Source organism: Pinus tabuliformis, chromosome 3_2 (assembly GCF_031772625.1).
Source record: "Pinus tabuliformis cultivar Carrire ecotype Pingquan chromosome 3_2, CPIR1, whole genome shotgun sequence".
Classification (NCBI taxonomy): domain Eukaryota; kingdom Viridiplantae; phylum Streptophyta; class Pinopsida; order Pinales; family Pinaceae; genus Pinus; species Pinus tabuliformis.
Window position 1 is genome coordinate 946798381 of NC_142302.1, and position 18331 is coordinate 946816711.

Below are 18331 nucleotides of genomic sequence, written 5' to 3' on the forward strand. Positions count from 1 at the left end.
TGTAAGATTCACGAAGCCAATATGAATTTGACAAATGGACAACATCGCGAGTGGTTTGTAGCTTCGCTACTAACACATTTAAGGAGTGGACTATCACAGCAGAAGACAAAAACTCATGCAGAGGCCTTAGAGATTGCTATGAGGCTACATGAGACCCTGATGCAAGATCTTAATTTGGGAGTTCAACAGATCCACGTGCAACTGAAGAATATGTGACTTGAGATGTAGAGTTTGAAACATGACAAGATGATTCAAACAGAAGTGCACGAAGAAGTGTGGTGTGTCAAATGCAAGAGTCAGGGTCATGACAAAGACCACTGCCCGGTTTTTACAAATTACCTTGCAGGAGGAGGACCGATGCCTCTAAGGCCGAAAGCTCAAGCAGAACCTAGCGTGGGACATGACGAGCGTACTTGCAGAAGCTATGAGTTGATGATGGATAGAATGCCCACCTACATAGTTCAGGCCAACATGTGGCCCCTTGACTAGAATGCAGCAATGGCGCAGATAGGATTTCAGGGGCACGGAAGAGGCATAGGCGAAGGAGCACCTGGTAGAGGTCGCAGACAGTTGATTTGTTACAATTGCAAAGGGCCAGGACATTATGCCCACGATTGCATGAATCCAATGCACCCATCGTGCAAGTATTGCACGATGTTTGATCATGAGACAAAAGATTGTCCTACACTGATAACTAGGATCTGTGACAAAGGAGCACTACCCCCTCCCCTGACTTAGAACCTGTAGATGATGAGGTCTGAGCTACGCGAGGAAGATCCAAATGTAAACATTGTGCTTCGAAGTGGAATTGCAACAGGAGATGACAAAGGAAAATAGCCGAAAGACAGTACCTGGGTTCGCAAAGCCCTGGTGAAAGAAGCTAAATTTGATTTGGAGCGTGCTCGTGAAACCTTCATGGAAGCTAAGAAGAGCTTTGCTCAGGCCTCCACGACAGGGAGCAAAGATCAGCCTGAGTCAAAAATGGATCCCTCCATGCTCACAACTTTCTTGGAAACCTGTATGAAGTTACTGCACAATAGTAAGGTTGTGAAAGAGCTATAGGAACTTATCAATAGATGTGCTAGGACCGCACCAGGAGAACCGTGTGTAGTCTGGAAGATTGGAAAGCATAAGACAAGGACAGGCTGTGAAATGAGACTAACCGCGCAGATCAGAGAATAGGAGATGGACCAAGTCATTATGTATTTGGGATCAGATGCGAATGTTCTACCAAAACAAACACGAGAAAAAATGGGGACACCCACTTTGCAATGGTCTCCAATTCAATTGAGATGGTGAATTAGCAGAAAATAATACCCATGGGGTGATTGCAGGGAATAACTATGGATATTGAGGGAGTGAGCGCACTGGAAAATTTTGAAGTGATAGAGATTTTTGATGACAACAATCCCTACCCCGTGCTCCTAGGAATTGATTGGGCCATTGATATGAATGGGGTAATTAATCTAAAGAAGCGAAAAATGATCTTTGAAAAGAAGTCACTACGCATAATTATACCCCTGGACCCTACTGAAGGATCTCGCTATATGGAGCTGGTCCGCGACTATGAAAGTAATGATGATTTGGAATGCATCTACAAGATAACAATACGAGACCAAGACTGGGTGAATCCCACCATGGATGGACGGATTACATGGGAGCGTGAGAGTTCCTGCACTTTGGATTCCGAAGAATAAGTAGAACGATGGTAGAATCGATTACATGAAGTAACTATGCTGAAATGAAATATGATGACAAGGTCCCTGCGCTGCGTGTCAACAGAGGTAAGAGATCTGCCTACTTATGATGGTCCAAATGAGGTAGATACCTCCTTGGATTCCTTTGAAAGGGAGGTGCTCAAAAAGCAATGCTTCCAATCGTTGGACTGGGTAGTACATGCTACGCCAGCGAGATGGTGGGGTAGACACAAAGGAAGCTTTAATGAATGGCACGAATGTAGGAGAATGATGTGAGTACAATTTGGGAAGCCTAAGGTTTGACTGATAGACAAGTATGATGGGAAGGATGATCCACATGTGCATTTGGCCAAGTGGACACAAGCCTATGGAGAAAAGCCCCAACCTGCATAGAGGCACATGTACTCCACACTAAAATACTTGGTTAATAAGCATGTGTTGGGGGGCCGAACTTGCAGATGGCTCTTAATGTTAGGAGGACATTGTGCGGGAAGATTAACCACGCAGAAGGTTCTATGCATCGGGTTGTGGTGGCCAACCCTTCATCAGGATTCAAAAGCATATTGTAAGGCATGTGATGTATGTCAGAAGACAGGAAGGCCATCATGGAGGGATGAAATGCCTTTGAATCCACAAATGACGTTGCAACCTTTTGAAAAATGGGAAATAGATTTGTAGGACCTATTAAACCTCAAGGAAAGACGAGCGCGAGGTATATTATCAATGTGAAATAGTATCTGACTCATTAGGCAGAAGCGCAGCTGGTGAAGGATTGCACGGGCATGACTGCTGCAAATTTTTATATTTAAACATGTACTGACGCGATTCGGACGTCTGAAGATATTGATGAGTGATCGCGGTACACACTTCCTGAACGAAATGATAAGTGTGCTGATGGAAGAGTTTTAGGTGTATCACCAAAAGAGCACATCGTATCACCCACAGGCTAATGGGATAGTAGAAGCATTCAAAAAAGTACTGGAGACCATGCTGACCAAGGTATGCAATGTGCAACAAATTGATTGGGACCTACGCATACCTGCAGTGTTATGGGCTTATCAGATGACATGCAAGAAACTGAAGGGACAGACACCTTTTAGGCTTGTATATGGAGTGGAAGCCATAATTCCTATGGAATATATCGTGCCTAGTCTACGCATATAAGTGCTCACAGGTATGATGGATCGCAGAGCCCTGGAGGAGAGGTTCGTGCAGCTGGAAGAGATCGAAGAAGAATGATTTTTGGCTGGATTCGACCAGCAGGTCCAAAAGCAACGCGAAAAGGCATGGCACGACCGACACATCAAGTTGCGCACATTCAAGGAAAATGATTTAGTGTTTTTGTATGATAGTAATTTTGATAAATTCCCAGGAATGTTCAGAATGCACTAGTTAGGGTTTTATATTATTTAGGAGATTACTGACGAAGGCGTGGTACAATTGGTCAAGTTACATAGAGATCCCTTACCAGGAAATGTGAATGGCAGTCATTTGAAGCCATACACAGGTGGCCCAGCCACCTGACTAGCCTACTAAAGCATAGTCTTAGCGCTCTATCCAACTGAAAGGAGGCACGAGACTATAAACTACTATGCTCGGGAACTACACGATGTTAGGACTGCGCGCAGTAGCGAAGTGTCACAGGGTTCGTGACAGTGTGAAGATAGCTGTGATGGCACAGAGGTCTATCAAAAAGTGACCGTTACAGTCACTATTCATGATGTGATGCTTGGTTTGAGGCCAAATGGAGTGGGCAGTAGGCATTTAAGGCAAACTTTATGGGCTAGATTCTTGAAAATTTACCTCCAATCTAGTGTTAATGGACCAAATGTGGGGGGAATGGTCGAATTAAAATCAAAAGGCGCTATAAATTACAAATGGTTGTCTAGTGAACAACACTTGGAAAATTGAGAACTGAGTTATTGCACGCTCAGATATTAATGAATCGAGACTTATTCAATATTATGAAAGTGAATTCGTTGCTTGAGCAATTACCAGAGAAACTGAGAAAACTATGGAATTGCACTATGGCAGCACCCGAATAAGTCATGGATACTAGAGAAATGACAACCGAGGAAGCCATGCAGGCAAGTGCGAAAGTAGAAGCCCCAGAGAGCGCCGAAATAATCACTGAGGTCCCTAAATCACCCCGCATGCCGAGACCCAAGAAGGATAAAAAGGCCATGATACTGGTGCACGTCTCACCCAGAAATCTATTGAGGACCAAGCTCACATTGGAGGAAAAGGGGAAGGCCATTAATTTGGAGGCCTAGGAGGAAGAGTTTGAAGAAATCTTGGTGGAGGAGGAGGATGTAGAAATGGAAGTTGAAACCCAGGGCGCAAACCCTATCACCAAAATGTCGGAATATGTTCCTCTACGAAAGGGTAAAGCTAAGGTTCCAAAGGATATAAATGAGAGCAAGAGCTCTCTACAAAATCCCCTGCTCCCAGACGATATTGTGTTTGAAGGAGTGCACTTGGAATGGGTTCCTGTATTCAAATTTGAAGAATGGGACCTCACAAACCATGAGAAGTTCCTGCATTTAGCAACTACAAAGCTAATGTGCCAGAAGATAGATGCGCCGGCTGGAATGATAGAGTTGGAGCTACAAAAATGGCTCAGAGATGTTGAGAAAGTAGGGTTGCTAAACCTTCTATGGGTGCCACATTACCACCGTGCCCCAGTGACCATTTTTGTCATTAGGCAGCTACTCGGCTTGGTGCATGATGGGTGCTTATGGCTGGAGGAGCCCATCCCCATCATAGACCATCTGATTCACCGGTTCATATGGCTACCTTGCATAGGGGAGGACCCAAAAAACCTTTAAGAGGGAAATAGTGATGACTTGGCCATCGTAGCAGCCATGAAAAATAAATTTAAGTTGGAGAAGAAGAAGCGAGGGTATGACATATCCATCATCAACAACCCTGCAGTCAAGGTCGTGACACAAATATTGACAGGAAAGGTGATGCAAAACCGCTACATGTATGAGGTACCCGCGCCATTGGTTGCACTAGCAGCGCAATGCGCAGAAGGGGTCTAGTTCAACTGGGCAAACTATCTATGCGGTGAGTTCCTTGCAAACTGCCATGAGGCATAGGAGCAGGGAAAAACATTTCATTATGCATGGCTCGTGTTGTCGATAGTACTGGTGGCATGGGAGTTGCTCGAAGATAGTCAGTTCCCATTGATCACGTAGGACCTTCCAGAGGCAGTGAAGTATGCTTCACTGTTGGCGACCAGGGATGCACAAAGGATAAGGGAGAGAAAGATATTTTGGGTGCTCATGGAGATAAACATCAGGATGGGGATCAATCACAAGTTGTGGTTATCATCCACTATCTATAACAATCTACAGAGCTTTGTGGAGTTCAAAGCAGACTTCCAACATGTCTTCATAAGGGCGTGGAAGGACCCCATGAAGACATGGCATGAGTTACCATATTTGGCGACTGATGATGTGATATTCGTAGTCCTTGAGTCTTGGCCGCCGGAGTGGTGCACTCTAGCTGGTTCCCCGGTGGAAGCAAAGAAGTCTACCATGTAGAGGAAGAAGGAAGAGAAAAAATTGCGGATGGCACAACTGGCGGAAAAGCGTAGGAAAGAAGAAGCAGCAGCTAAGGCCCAGGTAGCGTGCGATGCTATGTAGTTTGCGGAGCAGCAGAAAGTAATAGAAGAAGAGCGCGAAGGACAGAATTCACCTTCACCGGAACCAGAGACCGATATAGAACAATGTGGCACGGACCCACAGACGACGTTCACCCAGCTAAAACGTATGTGCCCAAGAGATTAGGTGGGGCTGTGAAAGAAGACAAATGCCTCAAAGACTTCATTTGATCCAATCACCCTCACTGAGGGGGATCTAGATGATATCATCGAAACAGTGGGTGATGTCACTGCAGAGGCCCTCTAGCTGTTTGAGGAGCAACACCAGTTGGTATTGGGGGCTCTCTGGACACAGATACAGGAATTGTAGGTGTGCACTCCACAGGCTGGCACAGTGTCAACCAACCTCGCAGTTGGCACTTCCGCAGCCGAGGAAATGCTGCACGCTAGGATGACCAACACAATAGTGCTACTAGATGGAGCACTCATTACAGAGAATGAATCCGATAGGCCTATGGTTAACAACTTGAAAGGGGTCGGGTTAAACATGGCTGCACTCCCTCCGGAGATGCTCTATCTTATGTAGGATGGAGTCACAACAAAACTTTGGACTAGGGAGAACCACGCTATACGGGTAATGAGTGAACAACAATTCAAAATTGAGCAGTTGATCCTGCAGCACAACGAGGCCATGGAGAAAAAAAAAAGATAGAGCACGTTGTGGAGGAAGCCTACTAGATGGTCCTGGAGTTGGCCATCTCAGTAGAGGAACCGGTGGAGGCATGCATTTGAAGTTAGCAACAGGGGTGTGCAACGTGAGAGCTGAAATGGCTAGGGTTTAGCTAGAGGTGAATGTTCAGATAGCATAATTATAGTTGAAGGTGCAACCCTCAACTCCGCTGGAGGTTAAGGAACAATGTGCCACCATGATCACAACAGCAATGGCGGCAGTTGACTGTGTAGTGATAGACTGCATGAAGCTATTCGAACAATCATTCGAGGTTCTCACCACCCTGCAGGAGGACCTGAACATAGAGTGCCTAGAGACAGAGGTGTGAGAGCTACAATAGAGATATGATGAGGTAAAAGGGACCACGCAAAAGGTTTCCCTTACACAAAGGCTCGCAAGGATGTAACAGGCAAAGGCACTCAAGGAGTAGGTGGATGTTGCTCGGCATAAAGAGGTAGTTTTGAAAGCATGCCTACAACCATGAATCAATGAGGCATATACCATTACAACATCCATTGAAGCAAAGCTCACGCAGCTACAAGAAACTCAGGAAATGATTTAGGGTAGCAGTTCAGTGACAACAGTCACCTAACTGCGCATAGAGGAAGTTCAGTAGGGAGCCACTTAGTGCACTAGCGAGCTTGCAGCAATCCAATCAGAATTGGGAGGTCTTCATGCAAATATCTTCGCACCTACAGAGTGATTTGAGGGTGAGTCATAATGTTTGTGCTAGGGGCCTGTTGGGCGCGGGCTGTCCCAAGGCTACTGTTAGGGCTTAGAGCCCAGATTTTGGTCTAAGTTTGTAATTCCAATGTAAAGAATTCACATTTTTTGGGCATGGAGCACGTAGTTGTGAAAGAATCATATGGTTGCCCACCCTTATTTTGATAATGTAATGGCAGCTGTAGAAGATCTACCCATGGTCCGCAGACCATGGGATTGTATAAATAGAGCGAAGCTCTAAGTAGTTAAGGCAACTAATCACAAAATATCTAAGGAATGATGATGTATGCGAGATAGATCTAAAGTGTAAGGTCTTATTTTGGGCCATAGCATAGGAAGAGGCTCTGCAACTGAGTGCGCAGGGCAAGTCGAGTCTGTAATAAGTTGGAAGTATTAATAAAGAGAAGTTTCTATCAATTTTTCAACTTTATTTCTTGTTTTATGCATTTTTTATATTGTGTATGAATTTCACTTCTAATGATTATATGATGTGCGAATGTATATAATTGTATTGTTAAGTGAACATAAGTAAGAATATCTGTTACACGAAGATAACTAAGATCTGATAATAAGATAAGTAAGATACTCGGCATAGTTTGGGAAATAGCGTAGTTTGTTGCCATAGCAGCATGAAAGCATCTCAGCCCTTGGTTAGGGCTGCGCGAAGGCCGATTGTAACAGATCGCGGAGGTACTGAAGGTTAGAACAGAGTGTGAAGTAACCTGCGTGATGGCATGACTAGTTGGAATAAATTGACATCACATCCATCTCAAGGGTGTGGAAACTTGGTTCCAGCATCACCCCATACTGCTTTGGGTGAGACTTCAGTCCGCACTCCGTGGGCTGATGCCGAAAGGGCCAGTAGTGTAGGGATTTGTTTGGTTAAATAACTTTGAACCTAGGTCAGGACCCCATAAGCCAACAACCGCAGTTCAACATGGAAAATTCAGTGAAGCTTCCCTTATTTAATGGCTTGGAAAATGAGGACTGAGGCTAGTTTTGGTTCATCGTGAAAGTTGTATGGGAAGCTCAGGGCATCACAAATGATCACATGAAGAAGACAACATTGGTTAGTGCTTTGTAGGATCACGCGCTAACTTGGTACATCAAGTACTCTAATGATAACCCAAACACTGTGTTGGTAGAGATCTAGAGCGCGCTAAATAAAGAGCTCAGTAGGCCTAAATCCAAGGCACAGTCAATTGTGGGGTTCAAGGAAATCGCGATGAAACTAGGTGAGACACCTTGGGAACTAGATTAGAGATTGAAGAGTAAAATCCATGAATCCAATATGAACTTAACAGATGGAAAACACCGCAAATGGTTCGTGGCTTCGCTCCTGCCTCACCTAAGGGTTGCACTGTCACAACAAAAGATTACGACTCAGGTAGAGGCCTTGGATATTGCCATACGACTGAATGAAACACTGATGCAAGATCCGAATTTGGGGGTTCATCAGATCCTTGCGTAGCTGCAAAATATTTTCCTTGAAATGCAAAGTTTGAAGTAGGACAGAACAGTTCAATCAGAGGCACATGAAGAAATATGGTGCCTAAAATGTAAAGTTCAATGGCATGACAACGACCACTGCTCGGTCTTTGCGAACTATATTGCAAGAGGAGGACCGATGCCTTTGAGTCTAGAAGCCCAAGTAGGACCAAGTGTGGGGCCTACATTGTGGTGCACTATATGTCAGGTAGTAGGGAAACATACAATTGATAATGGCCATTTGCTGCAGAAGTTTGTACAAACACCGCAACAACTATTTTGCAACTTCTGCAGGTCAGTAGGGCATGATGAGTGCAACTGCTGAAGTTATGAATTGATGATGGAAATAACACCCACCTATAGAGTCTAGGCAGAAATGTAGCCTCCTGACCAAAGCACTAGGATGGCATGAACAGGCTTTCAGGGGCGCGAATGAGGCCGAGGTGGAGGAGGACCTTGTAGAGGGCAGTTGATCTATTACGATTATGGAGGACTAGGACACTATGCCTGTGAATGCACTAACCCAACACGTCCATCGTGCAAATATTGTACTCAGTTTGATCATGAGACAAAGGATTTTCCTACACTGATCGTGAGGATACGTGACAAAGGGGTGCTACCACCTCAACCGACTCAGAACCTACAAATGATGAGGGTTGAGCCTCACGAGGAGGATCCGAATGTGAATATAGTTCTATGAAGTGGAATTGCACCGAGTGATGATAAGGGGAAACAACCGGAAGACAACTCATGGGTTTGAAAAGTTATAAATAGATGCTTTGGAAGCACTCCAGGTGAACCGCACGCTGTACGAAAGATTGGTAAGCATAAAGAAAGGACATGATGAGAGATGAGACTGACTGTGCAGATAGGAGAATATGAAATGGATCAGGTTATTCTGGATCTAGGGTTAGACACGAATGTTTTACCAAATTAGACTTGGGAGCGGATGGGAAGACCCGCGTTGTAGTGGTCTCCGATTCAGTTAAGGATGGAAAATTAGCAGAAGATCATCCCCATGGGACAGCTGCAAGGAGTAACTGTAGATATTGAAGGTGCGAGTGCATTGGCTGACTTTGAAGTGATAGAAATTGTGGATGATAGCAACCCCTACCCTGCGCTCCTTGGCATTGATTGGGCTATTGACATGAATGGGGTAATCAACCTAAAGAAGCGAAAGATGATATTTGAAAAGAAATCGCTTCGTGTAATAGTACCCCTAGATCCTGCTGAAGGATCTCACTATACTGAACCAGTATGTGATTACGAAAGCGATGACAATTTGGTCTGCATATATAAAATAATAGTGTGAGACCAAGATTGGGTGAATCCAACAACGGATGGGAAAATTACATGGGATCGCGAGAGTTCTTGCACCTCAGACTCTGATGAAGAATTAGAGCACTGGCAGAATTGGTTACATGAAGTAACCATGCTGAGCTGTAACATGATGACCCAGTTGCTGCACTGTGTATCGTCAGAGGTAAGAAATCTTCCCACTTACGATGGTTTGCATGATGTAGATGTATTTTTGGATGCATTTAAGAGGGAAGTACCAGAGAAGTAGTGCTTCCAGGCTTTGGACTGGGCATTTTTGCTACGCCTGTGAGATGGTGGGGTACGCATAAGGGTAGCTTTGAAGATTGGTGCAAGTGTAGGAGGATGATGCGATAATGCTTTGGGAAGCCGAAGGTACGAGTGACAGAAAAATATGATGGGAGGATGATCCGCACGCACACTTAGCGAAATGGGCTAAGGCTTATGGAGAAAAGCCCCAACCTGAATGGGTGCACTTGTTCTGTCGCACCTTGGTTGTCATCCCGATGAACTGGTACTTGGTAACAGAGCTTTTCCATGGTACAGGTGAATGTGATATTCTATGTGAAGGATTCATAATGACGTTCAACTTTGAAGATGAGTTTAACTATATTGACAAAGAACTGCAAGAAGTTAAGGCAGTAATATTTAGGATATCGTAGGATCCTTTGGATCTCATTCAACCCGATTGGACTACTCAACTGAGCCATGCACTGGAATGCTATAACGTGACTGCTAAATAAGAAGATGAGGATCCATGAAAGATTAATATCCCTGAAACCGAGGGTCACCGTGAGGTTGAGGGACCATAGATTGAGAATCCTGATATAACCGCGCCACTGAAAACAAAACAGGTAAATATTGGTACGGAGGCGGAGACCAAATTCATGAATATTAGAGATTACTGGGATGATGCGATGGTACATAAGGTCGCTGAATTGCTCCGCGAATACTACGATTTTTTCCATACCATGTTCATGGAGTTAAAGGGGATAATAGGAGACCTGGGCATTATGAAGATCACATTAAAACCCGATGCAAAGCCGGTTAAGCAAAGACCTTACCGTCTCAATCCAAAGTATAAGGAGAAGGTTCGCTTAGAGATAGACAAGATGCTCACAGAAGGCATCATAGAGCCCGTAGAAGAATCTGATTGGGTAAGCCCAATGGTGGTACAGGAAAAGAAGTAGAAGGATGAAATAAAGATATGTGTAGATCTCAGGAAGTTGAATGACGCTTGCATACATGATCCCTTCCCAACTCCGTTCACTAATGAGGTATTGGATAATGTAGGTGGCCAGGAAGCATACTCCTTCACTCATGGGTTCTCTGGGTACCATCAGATCAAAATCACACCTGAGGATAGAAGAAAGACGACCTTCACGATTGAGTGGGGATGTTTTCAGTACATTGTAATGCCTTTCGGATTGAAGAATTCGCCTGCGATTTTTTCACACATAGTCATTGCTGCATTCAAATAATACGTTCATAAGTTTCTGGAGGTGTACTTTGATGACTGGACTATGTTTGGGTTGGTAAAACGCCATGTGGAAAGTTTGCGCCTGATGCTAGATACTTGTCGAAGGTACCAGATTGCGCTCAATCTGAAGAAATGCATGTTTTGTGTTCCTTTTGGGACTCTGCTGGGTCATGTGGTTTGTAGATAGGGACTGATGGTAGATCTTGCGAAGATCATAGTGATACTTGACTTAGACGCGCCGAGGAGTGTGAAATAGCTGCGTAGAACCCTAGGACATACTGGGTATTACAGGAAGTTTATCAAGGGATATGCCTAGATGACCACACCTATGGAAAAGTTGTTGAAAAATGATGTCACGTTCTGTTGGAACGAGGACTGTCATAAAAACTTGGATGTATTAAAAGGAAAAATTGTTACCACTACGATTTTAGTCTTCTGAGATTGGAGGAAGGAGTTTCATGTACATGTAGACGCGTCATGTATAACACTGGGAGCAATACTGACATAGATTGGCAGAGGAGAATTGGACCATCATATAGCATTCGCAAGTAGGAGGTTGTATAGAAATCTTCGGCAAAATCACATAACCAATATTTCGTCGACGCGTTTCGAACCAACCAGTGTGGTTCATCGTCAGGACAAGATGAAGAACTGATCTGGCGTAGCGAGAATAAATAGAGTGTGCAGAGATTCCAACAGCTAAATCCTAACGGCTAATTTTGACCCGGTCAAACCACTAAATTAGTTAGTTAAAATTTCTCGAAGAAAGTAAAATAAGGTAAATTAAGGAAATTCAATTGCTAATTTAAGGAAAAGAATAATATTAATATTATCCCAAATATTAAGAAAAAATGATATTTTAATAATAATGGTCATATTATATAATAAATAATCTCTAATCCCTTATAACCCATTATTAAAATTAGAATTTATTTATCCTAGGTAATTTATTGATAATTTTCTAATGGTAAAAAAGATCGTGTTTTTTAGAATCAATCATAAATAATGTTTAAAAACCCGGGTCAATATGATTATTACATCATCTATATCCACCAATAGTTAATATTTCTAGAAAATAGTCACAATAGGTAAATCCCTAGATTAGGGATTTACCTATTGTGACTATTTTCTAGAAATATTAACTATTGGTGGATATAGATGATGTAATAATCATATTGACCCGGGTTTTTAAACATTATTTATGATTGATTCTAAAAAACACGATCTTTTTTACCATTAGAAAATTATCAATAAATTACCTAGGATAAATAAATTCTAATTTTAATAATGGGTTATAAGGGATTAGAGATTATTTATTATATAATATGACCATTATTATTAAAATATCATTTTTTCTTAATATTTGGGATAATATTAATATTATTCTTTTCCTTAAATTAGCAATTGAATTTCCTTAATTTACCTTATTTTACTTTCTTCGAGAAATTTTAACTAACTAATTTAGTGGTTTGACCGGGTCAAAATTAGCCGTTAGGATTTAGCTGTTGGAATCTCTGCACACTCTATTTATTCTCGCTACGCCAGATCAGTTCTTCATCTTGTCCTGACGATGAACCACACTGGTTGGTTCGAAACGCGTCGACGAAATATTGGTTATGTGATTTTGCCGAAGATTTCTATACAATGTTATGGATCACAGAAGTCTAAATTCCTTAATAAGTAGGAGGTTATCAAAGGCTGAGAAGAACTATTCCACCATAGAGTGCAAAGAGTTAGCCATGGTATACGTGCTCCAGAAGTTTAGACACTATTTGTTGGGTGGACATTTTAAGATGTATACGGATCATTCTGTGTTGAAATACCTGGTCAGTAAGCCTGTGCTAGGGGTGGGGGGGGGGGGGAATCTGTAGGTGGTTGTTAGGTCGCTATACTACTAGTGTAACCCCTTATTGTTATTAGTACAACCCCCTTATTATATTGTTGTGCCCATGTAGTCCTCGTATTTTTATTATTGTGCCCCATAGAAGCCCACTATTGTTATTATTGTGCCCTTACATTATTATTGTTATGTCGGCTCCGATTATATTATGACCCCTTAGACTCCTATATATAGAAAGGAGGTCTTGTCATTTGTATCATCCAAGAATTGTTCATTTGTGTAATGTAAAGGAGGTTTCCCCCTAGAAGAGGCTTATTTCTAAGGTGTTCATCTATCTTTTCTATCTTTTTGTGAGTTGGTTTCATAACATTTGGTATCAGAGCTTTGGATTCTAGTGTTTCGGTGCTCCAAACTAGCCATCGTGGAATTTTCACTATAACGTTTTTTCTGCGATGCTTCATAAACTAACAAAAAAAACCCATTTGAGAGGAAATCACGTTGAACCTCGAGTCTGAATTTCACATCTTGTATAGCTATATTTTTGGATTTATGATCTGAGGAATTTAGGGTTTTTGCAAGCTCCAAAATTTCATCTAAAACAGGTCATTGTGGACGTTTCACTATAAATTGTTCGCTACGAAGTTTTAGAAGCTAAAAACAAAACCCATTTGAGAAGCAAGAGGTCTAAACCTTGGGTCCGAATTTCAGATCTTGTCTCGATATAGTTCATGATATATGATATGAGGAAGTTAGGGTTTTTGTAGACTCCCGAATTACATCTTAAACATGTGACCTTGGGAAAATCGTCACAACTTTCTCTCTGAGCATCAGATTGAAATTTCATAAGAAGTTACAGAAAGAGGACAAACTATAGCTTCCTTTTTATATTTTTCATATCCGAAGGTCAAATAGTGACACATGGCACTTCATACAAGTTCGCTCTTCTGAAAAGGTATATATTCAGGTCATCTTGGGAGATTGTGCATATCTCTTTCTTAGAGAATCAAATTTCGATCAAACTTGTGGCATTGGAAAGGGGACACAGAGGGCTACTGCAGGGCACGATTTCAGAACTGAAAAATATGAAACTACAACATTACATTCGTTTCAATATCGAGCTCCTAAAATAAAGAAAAGGCAATATGATGAAGTTTGATGGCAAGGATTTGGTAAATTGGATACTACAGATGGAGAAATGTTTTGATCTACATGAGGCGCAACTGTTACAAAAGGTAGCTATTGCATCTTCACATTTAGAACCGGATCAATTTTTATGGTATCAAGGGTTGTGTTCTTGTAAAGCACTTGTCACTTGGTCAATTTTCACAGAAGAAATGATAGCACATTATGAGGATACAAAGAGTAACACCTTCTTTAGCCAATTAATAAATCTCAAACAAAAGGGTTCAATGGCAGAGCACATTGAGGATTTCAAAAAATTGAATATAAGGATAAATGATATTCCAGAGAAGAAAAGGATTGATGTCTTCATAGGGATTTTAGAGTTTAACATTCAACATGAGGTTCGTCTTTGGGAATTTGATTCATTGGGGAAGGCATTCAGGTTGGCAAGAAAAATTGAAAGCAGAATTATGGAAACAATGAATCCTACCACTCACAACTATAAATATGGAAGTTTTTTTTCTTTTAGCCTTCCACAACCTACAAGTTTTACACGACAACAATTGGAAGAAAAAAGAGAAAGGGATTTGTTACATTTGTGATAGCAAATACACTAAAGGTCATAAGTGTGCTGGGAAGAAATTATTTTACATAGATTGTGAAGAGGAGGAAGAAAAGGATCAAGAAACATCAAAAGAAGAGGATATACACCAGGAACCAACCCCAGATAAAGAAGAAATGAATCCGAACATATCTTGTAAAGCATTGGAAAGAATTACCACTCCTCAAACTCTCAAGATAGAAGGACATATCAAGAAGAAAAAGGTTCAAGAAATGAAAGATCACATCGAGAAAGAAGAAATTATTCCAACCATATCTTGTAATGCATTGGTCAGAATTACCACTCCTAAAACTATCAAGATAGAAGGACATATCAAGAAGAAAAAGGTAATAGTGTTGATTGATTCGAGCAGTATGCATAATTTTATTCATTGTAAGATAGCTAAGGAATTGAATTACTTCCTATATCCAGCACTAGAGTGTCAAGTGATGGTTGCAAGTGGAGGAACCACAAATTTCTCTGGAAAGTGCCATGATATCATGTTATCCATTGGAGAATATGTATTGAATAGCCTAATTCTTTCCATTCCAATCGGTGGTGTTGATGTTGTACTAGGAGTCCAATGGCTACAATCCCTGGTACAATAGCTTTTAATTTTCAAAAACTTTTCATGAAATTTTCTTCGCAAGGAAAGGAATTTGAATTAAGGGGTATCATAGGGAAACCAAGAAAGATAATCAGCTCTAACAGACTTACAAAGCTTCTCAAGAAGAAAAACGAGGTGTAATTGCACAATTATGTTCACTAGAGGTTCCCACATCGAAATCATCTATTTCTCCAGATCTCCAAAAAGTCTTGGACAATCATTCCAAGGTATTGGAGACTCCCAAAGACCTCCCACCTATTCATGACCATGATCAGTCTATTCATTTCATTCCAGGAAGTGTTCCTCCAAACATCAGGCCTTACAGATATCCTAATGCCCAAAAGAGTGAAATTGAATGTATGGTTGCAGAAATGCTAGAGGCTAGTATAATTCAACCTAATCAAAGTTATTTCTCTACTCCAGTAGTATTGATGCACAAGAAGGATGGGTCATGGTGCATCTGTCCGGATTATAGGGAGCTCAACAAGCTCACTATTAAAGACAAATTTCCCATTCCTATCATTGATGAATTATTGGATGAATTGCATGGATCAATTTACTTCACCAAGTTGGAACTTCGTTCAGGATATCATGAAATCAAAATGAAGGTTGGAGACATTCCGAAAACAACATTTAGAACTCATGAGGGTCATTATGAATTTTTGGTCATGCCTTTTGGCCTTATAAATGCACCTTCGAAATTTCAAGGTTTGGAGAATTCCATTTTCAAACCATTCCTTAGAAAATTTGTGCTAGTATTCTTTGATGATATACTAATATACAACAAGTCTTGGATGGATCATGTGCAACACGTTGACAGGGTGCTCAAACTATTGGAGGAGAAACAATTATATGCAAAAAGATCCAAATGTTTCTTTGGAGTACAAGAGGTGGAATATCTGGGTCATATTATATCTCATGAAGGTGTTAAGGTAGACCCTAGCAAAATTAAAGCCATTAAGGAATGGAAAATCCCCACATCCATAAAGCATTTGCAAGGATTTCTCAGGTTGACAAGGTATTATTGCAAGTTTGTTAAGAATTATGGGAGAATAGCAGCACCTATAACAATATTATTGAAGAAAGATGCATTTTCATGGACTCTAGAAGAAGCAAAGGCCTTCGAACATCTTAAAGAGGCAATGTGCCAAGCACCCATATTAGCTATGCCAGACTTCACAAAAACCTTTATTATGGAATGTTATGCTTTAGGAAATGGAATTGGTGTTTTTTTAATGCAAGATGAAAGGCCCAATTCTTTCGAAAGTCATCCAATCAAAGGAAAGTATTTACAAAAAGCTATTTATGAGAAGGAAATGTTGGCATTACTACATGCACTTAAGAAATGGAGACCCTACCTAATGGGAAGACACTTCAAGGTAAAAATGGATCATGATAGTCTTAAATACGTTTTAGAACAAATATTATCTTCTGGAGAGCAACAAAAATGGGTCACGAAGACATTGGGTTATGAATTTGAAATCATCTACAAAAAAGGGAAGCAAAAGGTTGTGGCAGATGCACTCTCAAGAAAGGATGAGGATGTGGAAGCATTGTTTTGTGCTATTTCTATTATCCAACCAAATTGGATAAACGAAGCAAGGGATGAATGGAAGAAGGACAAAGAAGTGTGGCCACTCATTCAAAATTTGTAGAAGATCCCTGTTCAAACAATATTGCCAGAACTTGACGAGGAAGGAAAAATCATATTGGAGCTTGGAGCAGTGACAGAAACAATAATTCAACAGCTATGAAATCGATCAATTTTAGAGTATCTCATCAAGTGGAAGAACTTACTTGCTGAAAATTCCACATGGGAGGACAAGCATTTTATACAGAAGCATCAAGAACTACTCAAGCGTCGAGGAAAACACTTTTTGAAGGAGAGGGGCATGTTAGGTCCCTATTCTACTAATGTAACCCCTTATTGTTATTAGTACAACCCCCTTATTATATTTTTGTGCCCATGTAGTCCCCATATTGTTATCATTGTGCCCCATAGAAGCCCACTATTGTTATTATTTTTCTCTTACATTATTATTATTATGTTGGCTCTGATTATATTATGACCCCTTAGACTCCTATATATAGAAAAGAGGTCTTGTCATTTGTATCATCCAAGAATTGTTCATTTGTGTAATGTAAAGGAGGTTTCCCCCTCGAAGAGGCTTATTTCTAAGGCATTCATCTATCTTTTCTATCTTTTTGTGAGTTGGTTTCATAACAGTGGTTGTTATTGTTCTAGGAGTATGATTTTGAGGTTATTGTGAAGCCTAGATGATTGAACGCGAGACCCGACCATTTCTCGCGCATCGAAACGTCGGAAGAGCCCAATAATTTGGAGGAGGGATTGCTTGATGCACAACTATATGTATGCACGTCACGAATGGTCACTTTGAATACATCATACACTTCCTAACGACACGAAACACCCTGGAAGGCTACACCGTCCAGTAGAAGAATGAGTTATTGGTGTGCATGACAGACTTTTATGTCATTGCTGGACATCTGTAAAAAATGGGATCTAATGAAGTATTACAAAGATATGTACCGGAGTTTGAAAGGAGCAATACCCTCGTGGACGCTCATGGGGCGCTACGGGAGGTCATTATGCAGGAAGGGTGACTACACAGAAGATTCTACGTGCAGGGTTGTGGTGGCCAAACCTCCATCAGGATTCAAAAGCTTACTGCAAGGTGTGTGATGTGTGTCAAAGGACTGGTAGGCCATCGTGGAGAGATGAGCTACCTTTGAACCCACAGATGATGTTGCAACCTTTCGAGAAATGGGTGATAGATTTTGTGGGACCGATTTAGCCCCAAGGAAAGAAGATGAGAGCGCGGTACATTATCACTGCGACTGAGTATTTGAATTGATGGGTGGAGGCACAGCCCGTGAATGCTTGCACAAGCATGACTACTACGAAGTTCCTCTTTGAGTATGTACTTACGTGATTTGGGTGTCCAAATATTTTAAAGAGGGATCACGGTATGCACTTTCTAAATGAAAAGAACAACGCATTAATGGAGGAAATTCAGGTATATCACTAGAAAATCACGCCTTATCACCCACAGGATAATGGGATGGTGGAAGCATTCAATAAGGTGCTGGAGAACGTG